This window comes from Prosopis cineraria, unplaced genomic scaffold (assembly GCF_029017545.1).
Source record: "Prosopis cineraria cultivar Desert tree isolate PC_DT_omini unplaced genomic scaffold, ASM2901754v1 PC808, whole genome shotgun sequence".
Lineage (NCBI taxonomy): Eukaryota > Viridiplantae > Streptophyta > Magnoliopsida > Fabales > Fabaceae > Prosopis > Prosopis cineraria.
Window position 1 is genome coordinate 1 of NW_026556133.1, and position 13,094 is coordinate 13,094.

The window sequence follows — 13,094 nt, forward strand, 5'->3', positions numbered from 1 at the left end:
CAATAGTAAAAACACTTGCTGCTCCTATCATTCAGCAAGTGGACGAAATAGTTACAGCAGTAAAGCAATCATATTATTAGGAACGGAACTTCTATTCTAGGAGTTTCTGGATGAATATATAAATTAGAAAGTTGAAGATCTACAACCTTCCATCGTTCGTAATGAGAATATAAGTGAAGAAAATAGGTTAATTGCATTCTTTTTTTCTGAAGCCTCCTATATACCTTGTTACAGTGATAAGAGAGTGAAAAGAGAAGTATAAATTCTCCAAGAATACTCCAAAAGATTTTTTTTTCAAGAAACATAGTTTAGCTCATTACTAATACTACTTGTTGAAAGCTGATCCAAGTTATAAACTATGAAACTGTTTACTTCATATGGTATCAAAATATGAAAAAGGCTTTTTCTGCTATTACTGTCACAGCATCACTAACCTTAAACCCAACTTTGTTATCAGGCAAGCACGCCAATCAGCCTTCATTTTCTTTCAAAGGAACCCGGATCATGAGGTCTGAAAGTGTTCGGCCAATATAAATTATATACAGAAGAAAGATATTAGATAGCAATCCAGAATCCAAAAAAACAAAAAATAAAGGAAAAAATGTACAATGGGCACATAACTTACCTCTTAGGTCCTGAGATACAGGGCTCAACTTCAGCAAGGTTAATTCAAGATAGGATGAATAAACTCTTTCTTGTTGAGGCTGAATTAAAGAAAAGTATGTTAGAACATAGGATACCTCAAAAACAACATACACCTTATTCTAAGAAAAGATGAAACATTTAGACGTAGATCAGAACAAAGGATATTCTTACCTCATTATAGTCAAACAAAAACATTTTGTTTGCCCTGAGATATGCCTCTATTCATGGCCACCTATATTTAAGCCAACAACGAAGGTCAGCAAACACTACAAGCATTTCATATCCTATGCAAAAAATAAATAAGTGACAAAAAGTAATAGTACTCAGTACTCACTGTCTCATCACTTCTTCCAGTTAACTTGAGGTATTGTAAAGTAATGTGATCTACAGGGAAGAAGCCCATGGTGGCACCATACTCAGGAGACATGTTAGCAATAGTGGCCCTGTCAGCTAATGATAGCTCACCCATGCCATCCCCTAGGAACAAAAATCGAGAGTGCTCCAATTAGCCAGGACAAATAAAAATATGTTAACAAAATAAGAAGCACAATCAACAATATGCTTTATGATAACTTAGTTACCATAAAAATTCAACAAACTTCCCAACAACACCATGCTTCCTCAGCATTTGGGTAACAGTTTAAACTAAATCAGTTGCTGTAACACCTTGCAAAGTTTCCCAGATAACTTGAATCCAACAAACCAGGCAAAACCAACTCATAGGCTGTCAATATTACAAGCACAGGGCATAGTGCAATCACAATAGCTAAATCACTCCTATATGTACATTTCAAGAAAAAGCAAATGGACATCCGGTTCAAAAAAAAGTTAAATAATCCATGCACACAAAATGAGATGTTATGTACCTGACCAAGCATTGCTGCCTCTGCTTCAATGCCTCCAACACCCCAACCAGCCACCCCAAGCCCATCTATCATAGTAGTATGGGAATCAGTACCAACCACACTGTCAGGATAGAGCAAGCCATCATTCTTAAAAACAACAGTCCAAGGTACTCAAGATTCACCTGGAAACCAAAGATGTTGCAAGCTCATATCAACAAATGAAAGCGATGTCTTAAATACAATTGAGTCACGTAGCTTATCTGCTTTTAAATGTACCTGATGCACAATACCAGAACCAGGAGGAACAACAAGCATGTTGCGGAAAGCATTCGACCCCCATTTAAGAAATGCAAATCTTTCCTTGTTTCTTTGGAACTCAAGCTCCATGTTGGCCTGCACTGCATTCTCTGACCTTTGTTACATCAACTTGAACTGAGTGATCAATGACGAGATCAACAGGTACCTGCCAATGATATATTTTTAAAAAATCAGTGGTAGTTATAAGAAACATAGTAACATATAGAAAATTTCTGTGGAAAATCATAACATGAAACCCAAGCAGTCAAATATATTGGCGAATTATGATCCTAAGCATTGTGTATGACCCTCTTACTCTACTAATCTCAGAACTCCTGTTATAAGTATACAAGGGGAAATAAGATTACATGATTTGCATCTCGATCAGATAAAAGTGCAGGCACAAAGCTAACTTGACCAAATATAACACAAGAGATGTAATAGAACAGATAAATAAGTTTAAGGTGCATAAGGCATTCCAAGATGAATATTTAGAAATTTGAAACCATTTTTAGTGCCATCAATGAACAATAGAAGAAAGGCACATGCATGTGATAACTACAATGATTACCAGAGGGTTTATTTTGTCAGAATCACTGCCAAGCTTCTTCATAGCATCACGCATACAAGCTAGGTCAACAACAGCCGGGACTCCTGTAAAATCCTGGGAAAGGAAGAGAGGTTACAAGGAGGATCACACATTATTTGCAATCACCCAGATAAAATAATGAATTACACTTTGTACAAAAGTCGATGCCGAACCTGCAGGAGAACACGAGCAGGCTTGAAAGGAATTTCAACTTGCTTAACAGAACTATTTTCCCAGTCAATAATCTTCTCAATATCTTCTTTCTTAACTTGGAAATTGTCACAATTACGAATGGCAGATTCCAGAAGAATTCTGATGGAATAGGGTAACCTATCTGCAATACATTAAGATGACAGAATTAGTAATTAAACTAGCTGAAAGAGTAATGTGCGATACTGGAGATGGAGAGACTAGTACTTTGTTAGACAAGTGATGCCCTGGAATGAGAGAAGCAATTTTTCTTTTTTTACATTCCAAACAACATTTTGGTGTATTTAGAAAATAAGAACATTCAAATGGCGAGAAGGAATCATGGCAAGTGAAAATAGTGAATTACCAATTCTTGGATCGTTCAGAGAAGGAAGGCTGTAGAACTTTCCGAACTCGCCGCCACCAGGCTTAGGGAGACTGGCCAAGTTTGCCTTGAAAGGATTTTCACCAGCTAATATGGCATAAGAACAATCAGTACAAAAATTTCAACGGCCGATATTTGACAGTTAGTAAGTTTGATATCATGTCAAAGGAAAATGTAAAATTTATGTTTTGACTTTCGAATCATGCAGGGCTCCACATTTCAAGAAACAAAAGTAGAATTTATGATCGTGAAAATCATAGCGGACATCTTCGCTGCATCGATAGAATAAGATATATTCCGGGAAGAAAAATATCCACCGGATTAGAGAATGAAAAAGAGAGTCCAGAATTCTCGGAGTGAACAGGAGAGTACCCATAGAAGAGATCTTGCGTTGAAACTGTTCAATCATAGGAGCGATGGCTCTGATCTGAGCCCTGAGACTGACCGGAGACCTCCAGTCGACGCCGTGGCTCCACTGGGGAGCCAAGCTGCCAAATGATCGGGGCGTGGAAAAGAAGCTGAGAGGTCGGTGGCCAGACAAAGGAGGAGGTCTGGTAGGAGGATGGGCGGGGGTTCTAGAAAAGGATGGATGGAAAAGCTTAGTTCGGGAAGCTCGGAGAAGTGAAGAAGCTGAGGAATGCATGGTGATGGTCACGCATCCAAAGACAGTATGGGCCGAGTCAGGATAAGGAAGGAGGCGGTGAGGGTGAGGGAATGACTGGGAAAGGAGGAATGGCGCAGCTCTGATGGCTTGTGGCCCCTTCTGCAACTATAAAAGGGGAAGCAAGGCGTCTGGAGAGCAGCTTTGAACCGGGCTGCGTTCGTGCCTGAGGACCTGTTTGTTTGAAGCTGAAAATATAAGCATCTTTTCATGACAGAAAATGAGTAATTTTAATTAGTCCAAATTATTTAAAAATATCTTATAAAAATTTTATTAAAATTATTTTATATTTATTTACAATAATAAAAGGTGATTATTTTAGCATTTGATTATTTTAAAATTTTACAGTATTTTGTGAATTTTTATTTATAAAAATAATTTTTTAATTGTTTTCAAAAAATTAAATAGATATAACAAAAGTTCACGAAATATATATTTTAAAAAAAATAAGTAATTTTTTTCAAAAAAAGTTCAAACAAAACAAGGCCTTATTTTAGAATGCAAGTGCGTTTTGGCATTTGTTTTTTTTATTATTATTTTTCATGATACAAAAATTATAATTATAAATTTTGAAGTAAATAAAGAAATTTAAATTAGGCGGAAGGAGAGAAATCAAAGTTGTCATAAATTTCTGCGTGCCGCCTTGTCCTGGGCTCCGCAAATGCTCTTATCAATTGAGCTTTAACTTGTTTTTACGGAGTGTTTTTTTTTTTTTGCAACAAGTTGTATTGAATTTGAATGTCTCTAATAATTCAAGTCAAACAATGCGCAAACCTCTCCCTTATTGGACCCAATCATTGGCAATCCAATGACAGATGGTGTGTTAATAGCGAGGAGAATGAGAACACGTGGCTTATTTGGAATTATGAGTCGCGAGGTAAAGGGAAAATAGTTTATGAACCTACACTCTGATGGGCTTACGACCCTTGGATTTTTTGTTCTGTCCATTTGATAATATACTCTATACTAGGATGTGGATGTTAGTATGGTTCTAAATTCTAAACAGCGAGCATACAGTAACGGGAATGAGGTACCACAGCAGTGGATCTGATGCCCCCTGGCAAGTGGCAATTTTTCCGAAGCTGGTGGCCTTTGGCGTGGGGGCCAAGTTGCATCGTTCAGCCATCCCTTAAATGCTTCCAGAAGCTATCCTGCGATAGAGCTACAATTGCTCCCCGTCCCCTTCTCTCTCTCTCTCTCTACATATCAAAATTTTATGTTTCTTTCATGCAACGTCAAATATGTAATGATTTTTAATATTAAAAATGAGTACTTAATTGGCTGGTAATCAATAGCTTCAGGTCAAAAGAAAGAGGGGGAAAAGGGTAATCAATGGCCGAGAAACAGTGCGGCATCCCAGGGAAAAACTCAAGCTTTTCTTCTTCGTTGTATTTTCCGTCAAATGTGACAATTGCATTGAATCGATCTATTCATGTTGTTTCCATTTTCATATTGAATCAATCTATTCACTGCCACGTGGCAACGGAGTGCGAGTTAGTTTTTCTCAACCAATCACTGCTATCCAGTCCCAAAATGTCTGGATGATTAGTAATTGAAATTTCAATGTATTCATATTTAATGTGTCTGTCGTTTGTTCTCAATTTTATAAAGATTTTATAGAATAAATATCACTCATGCTAAAAAGTCTTTTTATTGCCCCATCCAATATACAGTACCCAAGAATGAAAGGGTGCAAGGGGCAAGGGGGATCCCCCCCAACCCCTATCATATATCCTTGAATAAAATTTTACTTTTCATTTGTAAAATAGTTTAAAATTGATTTTGGCCCCTCATTTTTTATTTTATTTTCTGTTTAGCTCCCCAACTAATAAACTCTACATCCGTCCCTCGTGCAAGTGAATCTATGTTCAATATTGCATAACTATAATTCAAATTCTCAATTGTGATGAAAACGTCAATCACTCATAAATTTTAATTAGTTGGTTGTTTTTTGTAATTGTTTTATGTTATTTGGATAAAGGGAAGAGTGAGAATAAAATATAAATGATAGAAAACTCGGAGAAAAAATATTAAGAGTAGTAATTTTTTTCTGCTTTTATATGTTTGCTCAAATAGTTTTTTAAGTAGGAAGGGGAGAACGGGGAGTGAGGGAACGACAATGAAGGAAAGCAGAATCGCTTTCAAGTGATAGGAAGAAACGAAGGTGGGTCAGTCACACGTTGACAATTCCTTGCGTATGATTCTTCTTTTTTATTTCTCTTCTTTGTCTTTCCCCATGCAGCGAGTTCCATGAAACTTTCCTGTGCAGAATTCAATTCATTCTTTGCTTCTTATAACAGTATAAATAAAAGTCAGTCTCTCGATCAAGATATTGGCAAAATATCTTCACTTGACTCACCCTCTTCTTAATCACATCCAGACGTTGCTATATAAAAATATGACAACGTTATTATACGAGGACATGTCAACGGCGCGCTCTACGTGGATTATAAAATCTACCTAGAATGGTGAATGCTTATTTTAAAATCGCCTTTAATATAATTCATTAAACACATGACAATGAAATTTGACATTGCTCTAGACGATGTTAGTTAGGATAGTTGTTTGTTTAATTTATGAACATCAAAGTAAATGACGTTGAAAGAGAAAATACAATACATTGACACCAAAATACACCAATGTTTTAGATATCTATGGAATCTCTTATAAAAAAAAAAAAACTATTGAGAGCGTCTTGCGACAAGAATCATCAAAAAGGATCATCTAATAAAGACATGGAAGTAAGCATTTTATGATGTGAGATGATGCCTAGCAACCAAAATGGGACTGGGTATCATTTGGTACGTACAATAGAAATTTGAAGGAGAGGCAATGTAAGTATGTTGGGTGTTTGGTTGGTCAAATTCATTTCAAATGTTCATCAATATTCACGTGTTAAGGTACATTTTTATCTTTGGATTTTTTTTTATGAACGCTGAGTACCTTGCACTAATAAAGGTGTGTTTGGTTTGAGGGGGGAGGGGAGGGTTTTTTAAGATATCTTATTTGGTTGATTAGAGGGGAGGGGAGGGGAGGGATTTTTAATGATCCTTTGTTTGATTTAGGAGGGAAGGGGAGGGGAGGCAATAATTAAATTACCGTTATACCCTTGTATTATAATATATATTTTTTAACATTTTATCACACAAATTTATTTTACATATAAACTCAAATTGTATATATTTTTTTTAAATTACCCTAATCTTGTCAAAAAAAAATTTTTTACTTCTTCACCCCAAATAAGTAAATTAAATAATACTATTAAATAATCTTATTAGTAAATTAATCTAAATATTAAACAATACTTTGTGAAAAAAAATCAATAAAGCTAATGATTTTATACCCCCAATAATTGCACAAGATAATGCTAGTCTTTAATAACAATTGAGTAACAATTGTCATCATTAATAACAAAATATATTGGGCAATAGTATTTAATATATTGATCATGCTTAAGAACCACATTTTGACATCTAGCTAACAAAATATACAAAAATTATCAATAAAAGTCATCATTTAATTAGAACTATAAAACATCCTCATTGTCACATCCTTTCATACTGGTGCTGGATACTGAGTTGCTGCCCTAAGCCTATCATTATCAGCTATAAGAAACCAATATATGTCAGGTAATCTTGCAGCATCAATCCCACACTCTTCAAGCATTTTCCAAATTTCTTCACCTGACAATTGTGGCACCTTCTTAAAACTTTGTCCTATCATCACATTTCCTTATTGAATTGCCTCAGTCACAACTAATACTGCGCCCGTCAACTCATTTAGACTAGCCTCCTTCTCCTTAGACACCCTCTTTGTCTTCTTACTACATGCACTATTAATAGTGAGTGAGTGCTCTTGGTCAGGTGAGTTTTCTTGTTCCGGTGAGATTTCTTGTCTATCAAGCTCGACATTAATTGTGGCTCTATTGTGTGAGACACTATTGTTAATGTCATTGACGGTTTCAGTGACTTCCTCTTGAGAACGACGTCTCTTTCTCCACTCATGGGCTGTCTCACTCTCATCTCCGTTAGCTCTATCTACTCCATATAATATCATCATTTTTTCATAGTTTGGAAAAGGAGTAGTTCTCCACAATGCTGCTTTAGGTTTAGCCTGAAACAAATGAAATTTCAAAAGCAATTCAATTACAAATGCGCACTTTTTCATTTTCAAATAATAATATAATCAATGCATATGTAATAAATTTACCTCAATTAATGCATCCTAAACTTCAGGCTCAGCATCCCATACTTGAGTTGTTGGATTCCAAACGAACCCACTCAAACTTTTGAAAATGTCATAAACATCTGAAAAGTTTCTCTTTTAGTCTTCCATCGATTTTTCACCTTTTCCTTGTCAATTTGTTTACCAAATAAAGCACTCAAATATTTACATATGTTATCATAAGCTGTAGTTGTAAAAGTGCCATTAACTTTGTGACCTTCATTATATTCATTCATGAAAGCATCAACGAGGGCATCATCCATTAATCTTGTCCAGTTCACAATCTCCTTATTATTGTTTGGTGTCATCCTATCACATAACAATATAATCACATAATACCAATCCCAATATGAAAAACTAATCAAATTTCAATAGCAAACTAAACAAATAATACAAAGCAAATAAAAGTTAATAAAACAACAAATTTCAATATCTGATCAAACCTCAATTAAACTCAATATAAGTCAATGTAATAATACAACATATTTAAATGTCTATAATGATACAATAGAGTCTAACTTATTGAGTAAATCAAAATTCAATCATCAAGTTCATCCTCAAGAGCAGCCAGATGTTCCTGATAATCTGCCCACATCTGATTGGCTATATTTTCTCTAATAAGTTCACCTCTAGCAGCCTCATTATTGTCCCCTCTTTGAGCATGGTTATTATCATTTGAATGGTTTTCTCTTATAAGAACAGCATCAACTTCCTCTAAAAGATCTTCAATAGGGTCCATACCCACAAGGAAGTTATGAAGAATGCAACATACATATATTATCATTTTTTGTGCTTTGATTCCATATGTAGGTTCAGTTGCATTGGATAGAATGGAAAATCTTTTTTTCAAAACACCAAAAGCACGTTCAATGACATTGCGTAACCTTGCATGTCGAAGGTTAAATAACTCTCTATAGTTCAGGGGGGATTCCGTTTTGAATATTCTTTCAAATGATAACGAACTTCTTAGTAAGGTGTTATAAGTCCTCTTGTTAACATGAATCCAGCATCGACAAGGTAATATTTACCTATCATAAAGGAAAATAATTACTATAATAATTTTAAATTCATAAATATAAACTTTATTAAAATTGGTAAAATATTTACCTTCAGGAATTATAAGCTTATCTTCTCGTGTTAATTTATTCTTAATGATTCTTGAGTCAGATATAGTACCTTCCCATCTAGGGAGCACATAAGTGAACTTTAGATCAAAGGTACATGTTGCTAACACATTCTGTGTCAGAAATTCCTTCCTCCTACAGTATCTAGGAGCATCTAAAGAAGGCACCTTGACTTGTATATGTGTTCCATCAATAGCACCAACACAATCCTTAAAATACGGGAAGAATTTCTTATCTTTTTCAATTTTAGAAAGGATGGTTGAGCCATTAGGTTGAATAAGAAATTTTTCTTATAAGTCAATGATAGCTGTCAAAACTTGATGAAAATGGTGACTAATTGTCTCACCGAAACGCCTAAACCAAAAATTCACTTCACGATTTTTTGCGTTATGTGTCAATATATATAGAGTTTTTGCAACTATTTCTTCCACACTTGACCATCGCGTGGGTTGTAGGACCAGCCTCTCTTTCTAACATACCACATAATTCTAAAAAAGTTCTAGGAGTCATTCTAATGATATTTCGACTAGAGGGACAATCACTAATTCGGCTCATTATTTCATCACGTACCATTTCTCTCTTGCCACTTAAACTGTAACTTATTTTTTTCGAACACATGTCACTTGCACATATTTTTACAAGGACACAAGCAAGAAGAGCTAGTGCTCTTCGACGCAATTCAAACCAATGTTGCACCAGTAAAAGATTTTCAAATTCCTTGCTCATCTAACAAAGCAATCAAGAAGAATAATGGAAATCAATAAACAAGCCACAATTATAAGAAATTCTAAGATTTTTAATAAATCAATTTACATAAGGCTGTCATAGATGAGACTCATGACATTAACTAAAGCTACTTTGCTGAAGATAATCAACCATCATCAATATCAACCAATATATCGAATATCAATATATAACATACAAAATCTATAGCAAGCTACATTATTTACAAGCATATATTAAATAGATTGATTCAACTTCAATTTGGTTCTGATCTTTCTTAAACAGATTCCACTACCGCTTGCTGGCCAAAGTTGAAAGAGAATTTTAGGTGTAAACTATGTTGAAGCAATTTACCGGCAGAAACCTGAGAACCAAAGGCTTTAAGGTAAAGAATAGTCTTCAAATTTTTGTTTTAGTTGCTGGTTGCAGTTCCAGCATGAAACCACAAAGCTTGGAAGAAAAGGCTTTCAGCCGTGGACAAACAAGCCAGAAGATTTGATAGATGATGCAGAAGAGATCAAGCCTGGAAAAATCAAGGTCAGAAGAGGCGGCGGGTATGATGAAATGAATGGACATGATCAAGATAAAATGGAAGAGGAAGATTCTAAGGAAGTAGAAGACCTGATCGATGAAGAAGACAAGGAAACGATAGAGGAAACTGAAGAGGAAGAGGACAAGGATATGGGACAAAACATTGGGGATATTAGCTCATTGAAAGATAAAAGCCATGATGAGGGTGAAAAATACAGAGACAAGGAAAATAAAAATGGTGCATCCAGGGTTATGGTGAGGAAAACACAAAGCACAGGTGCTAAATTTGAATTTGGAGGTTTAGAAAGTTCGAAAAAGGCTCGAATAATAAAGCAACAGAACAAAGTCACGACCGCCAACGAAGGTCTTGTACCAAGAACCGAGTCAATTCCTAAAGTGGTAGACAAAGTGGTAGACAAATCGAGTTAGGTGGCTCTGGTTCTGCTCGAGCGGTGCAGTTAAAGTGTTATAAAGACACTGTTTAGAGTTTATACTCCATGATTAACAGAAACTTTGTCAATCAAAATGATCATTAACAGAAACTTTGTTAATCAAAATGATCATTCCAAGTTACCTACAGATCTGTACTATCCACGTTCAAGAATCTCCCTCCCGGCTTTTCCCTTCCCTGGCCTGGTCCCTCTCTTATCAAATCTCTATCTATCATTGCCCCATACCAGACCCAACTTATCTCACACTAGAAAGTGTCGAAAAATAATGATGAAAAAGAACAAAACCAGAACAAAGAAGAAAACAGCCATGCATCTGACGGGACGAAGAAAACAGAACAACCATAGATCTCAGAACAGGGTCCAAATGGAAAGAAAAGAATGAAGAATGAAGAAGAAAACCAAGATGAAGCTCAAATCAAATACAAATCAAGTAGATCGATTTAACGGGATCGACTAAATGCGAGGAAGAATCTGACCTGAGAATGCATGGTGAGAGCTTTGAAGAGGAGGACCTAACGGGACGATGAACGGTGGGGCTTCGAGCACGACAAACCAGATGCACGGCGAGAGCTCCGATAGACCGAGAGCTCCGAGATAGCGAGAAGAAGACACACGAGGATGAGACGGACCAAGCTTGTGGAAGAAAAAGAAAGCCAGCGAGCTTCTGTGAGACACATGAGGATCAGACAGTCTTATTGTGTTTCAAGGGCAATATCATAATTTTATAAAAATAATGAGGGTAAATTAGTCAACAAATTTAACTCTCCCTCCAAAAAACCCCAATTTAGAGGGAGCCAAAATAAGGGGAGGGGAGGGGAGCAAAAAATTTGGCTCCCCTCCCCTCCAAAAATTTTGAACCAAATGAAAAAAATGAAACCCCTCTCCTCTATTTACCTCCAACCAAACAGCCCCTAAGGAGAGAAATTTTACCCCTAAACTAATTTTTCAAAGAACAAAAAACCCTTCTATTAGTTGACCTTTAATTTTATCATTTTTTACTGATGTGGTATTGCATATGGCCCATACACAGTGATAGATTAGTTTCTTTCTAAGAGTGAAGTCTTATTAAAATAAAATTTAATAAATGTTATCAAAATATTGAGTATTTTAATAATTTAAATATTATTATTTGTAAATATTTATTCAAAATTTATAAATTATTTTTAAAATATTAACATCTTAAACTAGTTTTTTGGAGATTTATAAATAACTTGTACTATTTTTATACATCAATCATATTTTTAATATTGATTGAGTTTTTTAATTTTTTTAAATCATTCTCTATGATTTTTTTTATCAACTAATCGTTTTTTTTCAAAATATCATACCACTTAATTTAATATTTTTATATTTTATAATTTTATATTAAACATGAAGGGAATAAACCTCCAAACTAATTGAGGAATGTTTTTTTCTCAGATCTCTATTATTCTCTTATTAAATATTTTTTTGAAGCTCATTAATGGAGTAAAAAATATGTTTTAAAGAAATATTTTTGTTAACATACTGTTGGTCCTGATTTATTATATTTCTAATTTTATCTCTGACATTGCAATACATAGAGAGTATTAAATTTAGATAGTGTAATTTTTTTGAGAAAGATTGCTAGTTAATCAACAATAAATTACAGAAAATGATTTAAAATTTTAAAAAAATTAACCAATATTAAAGACATAGGTAAGTTCTAATATGTACAAAGGATGTAATGATTTAGGCACTGTCTATGAGAGAAGTTTGGAGATCAGTATAATAAAAAAATAAGAAATTATTTATAAATTTATGAAAAAGCTAATTTAAATTGTTAATATTTAAAAAAAAATATAAATTTTAAATGAGTATTTATAAATAATAATATTTAAATTATCAAATATTTAAATACTTAATATTTTAATAATATTTATTAAATTTTATTTTAAAAAGATTTCAAGTGCCTAATGCTCTTTAAAAAAGACTTTACGGTACTTAGCGCTCTTAAAAAAAATTCAAGAGCAAATTAGTATTAAAGAATATAGTTAGAGTTTTACTTGTTATTTTGTGTAAGCCTTAGGCACATGTCACATTAGCAAAAAAACAAATAAAAAATTTAATGGTTGACAAATAAAAAGGGTTTTTTACTTTTGAAAAAATATTTCATGAATAAAATTATTTCCTTTATCACTATAAGATACCTAGCATTCTTTAAAGTAAAGTTCAAAAATAAAAATACACCTTGATCATACATATAAACCCGTTACACACACATCCATGCATGTTACACAACTTACACAATAATAAAAAGCTGCGTTACTATTAAACTGATAAAAAGAATAATATAGCTTGGTCAAGGCCTCACCGGCAAAAAAATTATAGTTCAGGATTGTTCTTAGGAAAAATATTTAGATAGGTCGGTTGCACTATATTATTTATAATTTATTTAATAAAAAATTACA

The 13,094-nt window shown here is 34.1% G+C and overlaps 1 pseudogene; it reads right to left on the minus strand.

The window, feature by feature from the left end:
* Positions 1 to 434: 434 nt before the first annotated feature.
* LOC129298434 (aconitate hydratase 3, mitochondrial-like) lies at positions 435 to 3,782 on the minus strand (annotated as a pseudogene).
* Positions 3,783 to 13,094: the final 9,312 nt, after the last annotated feature.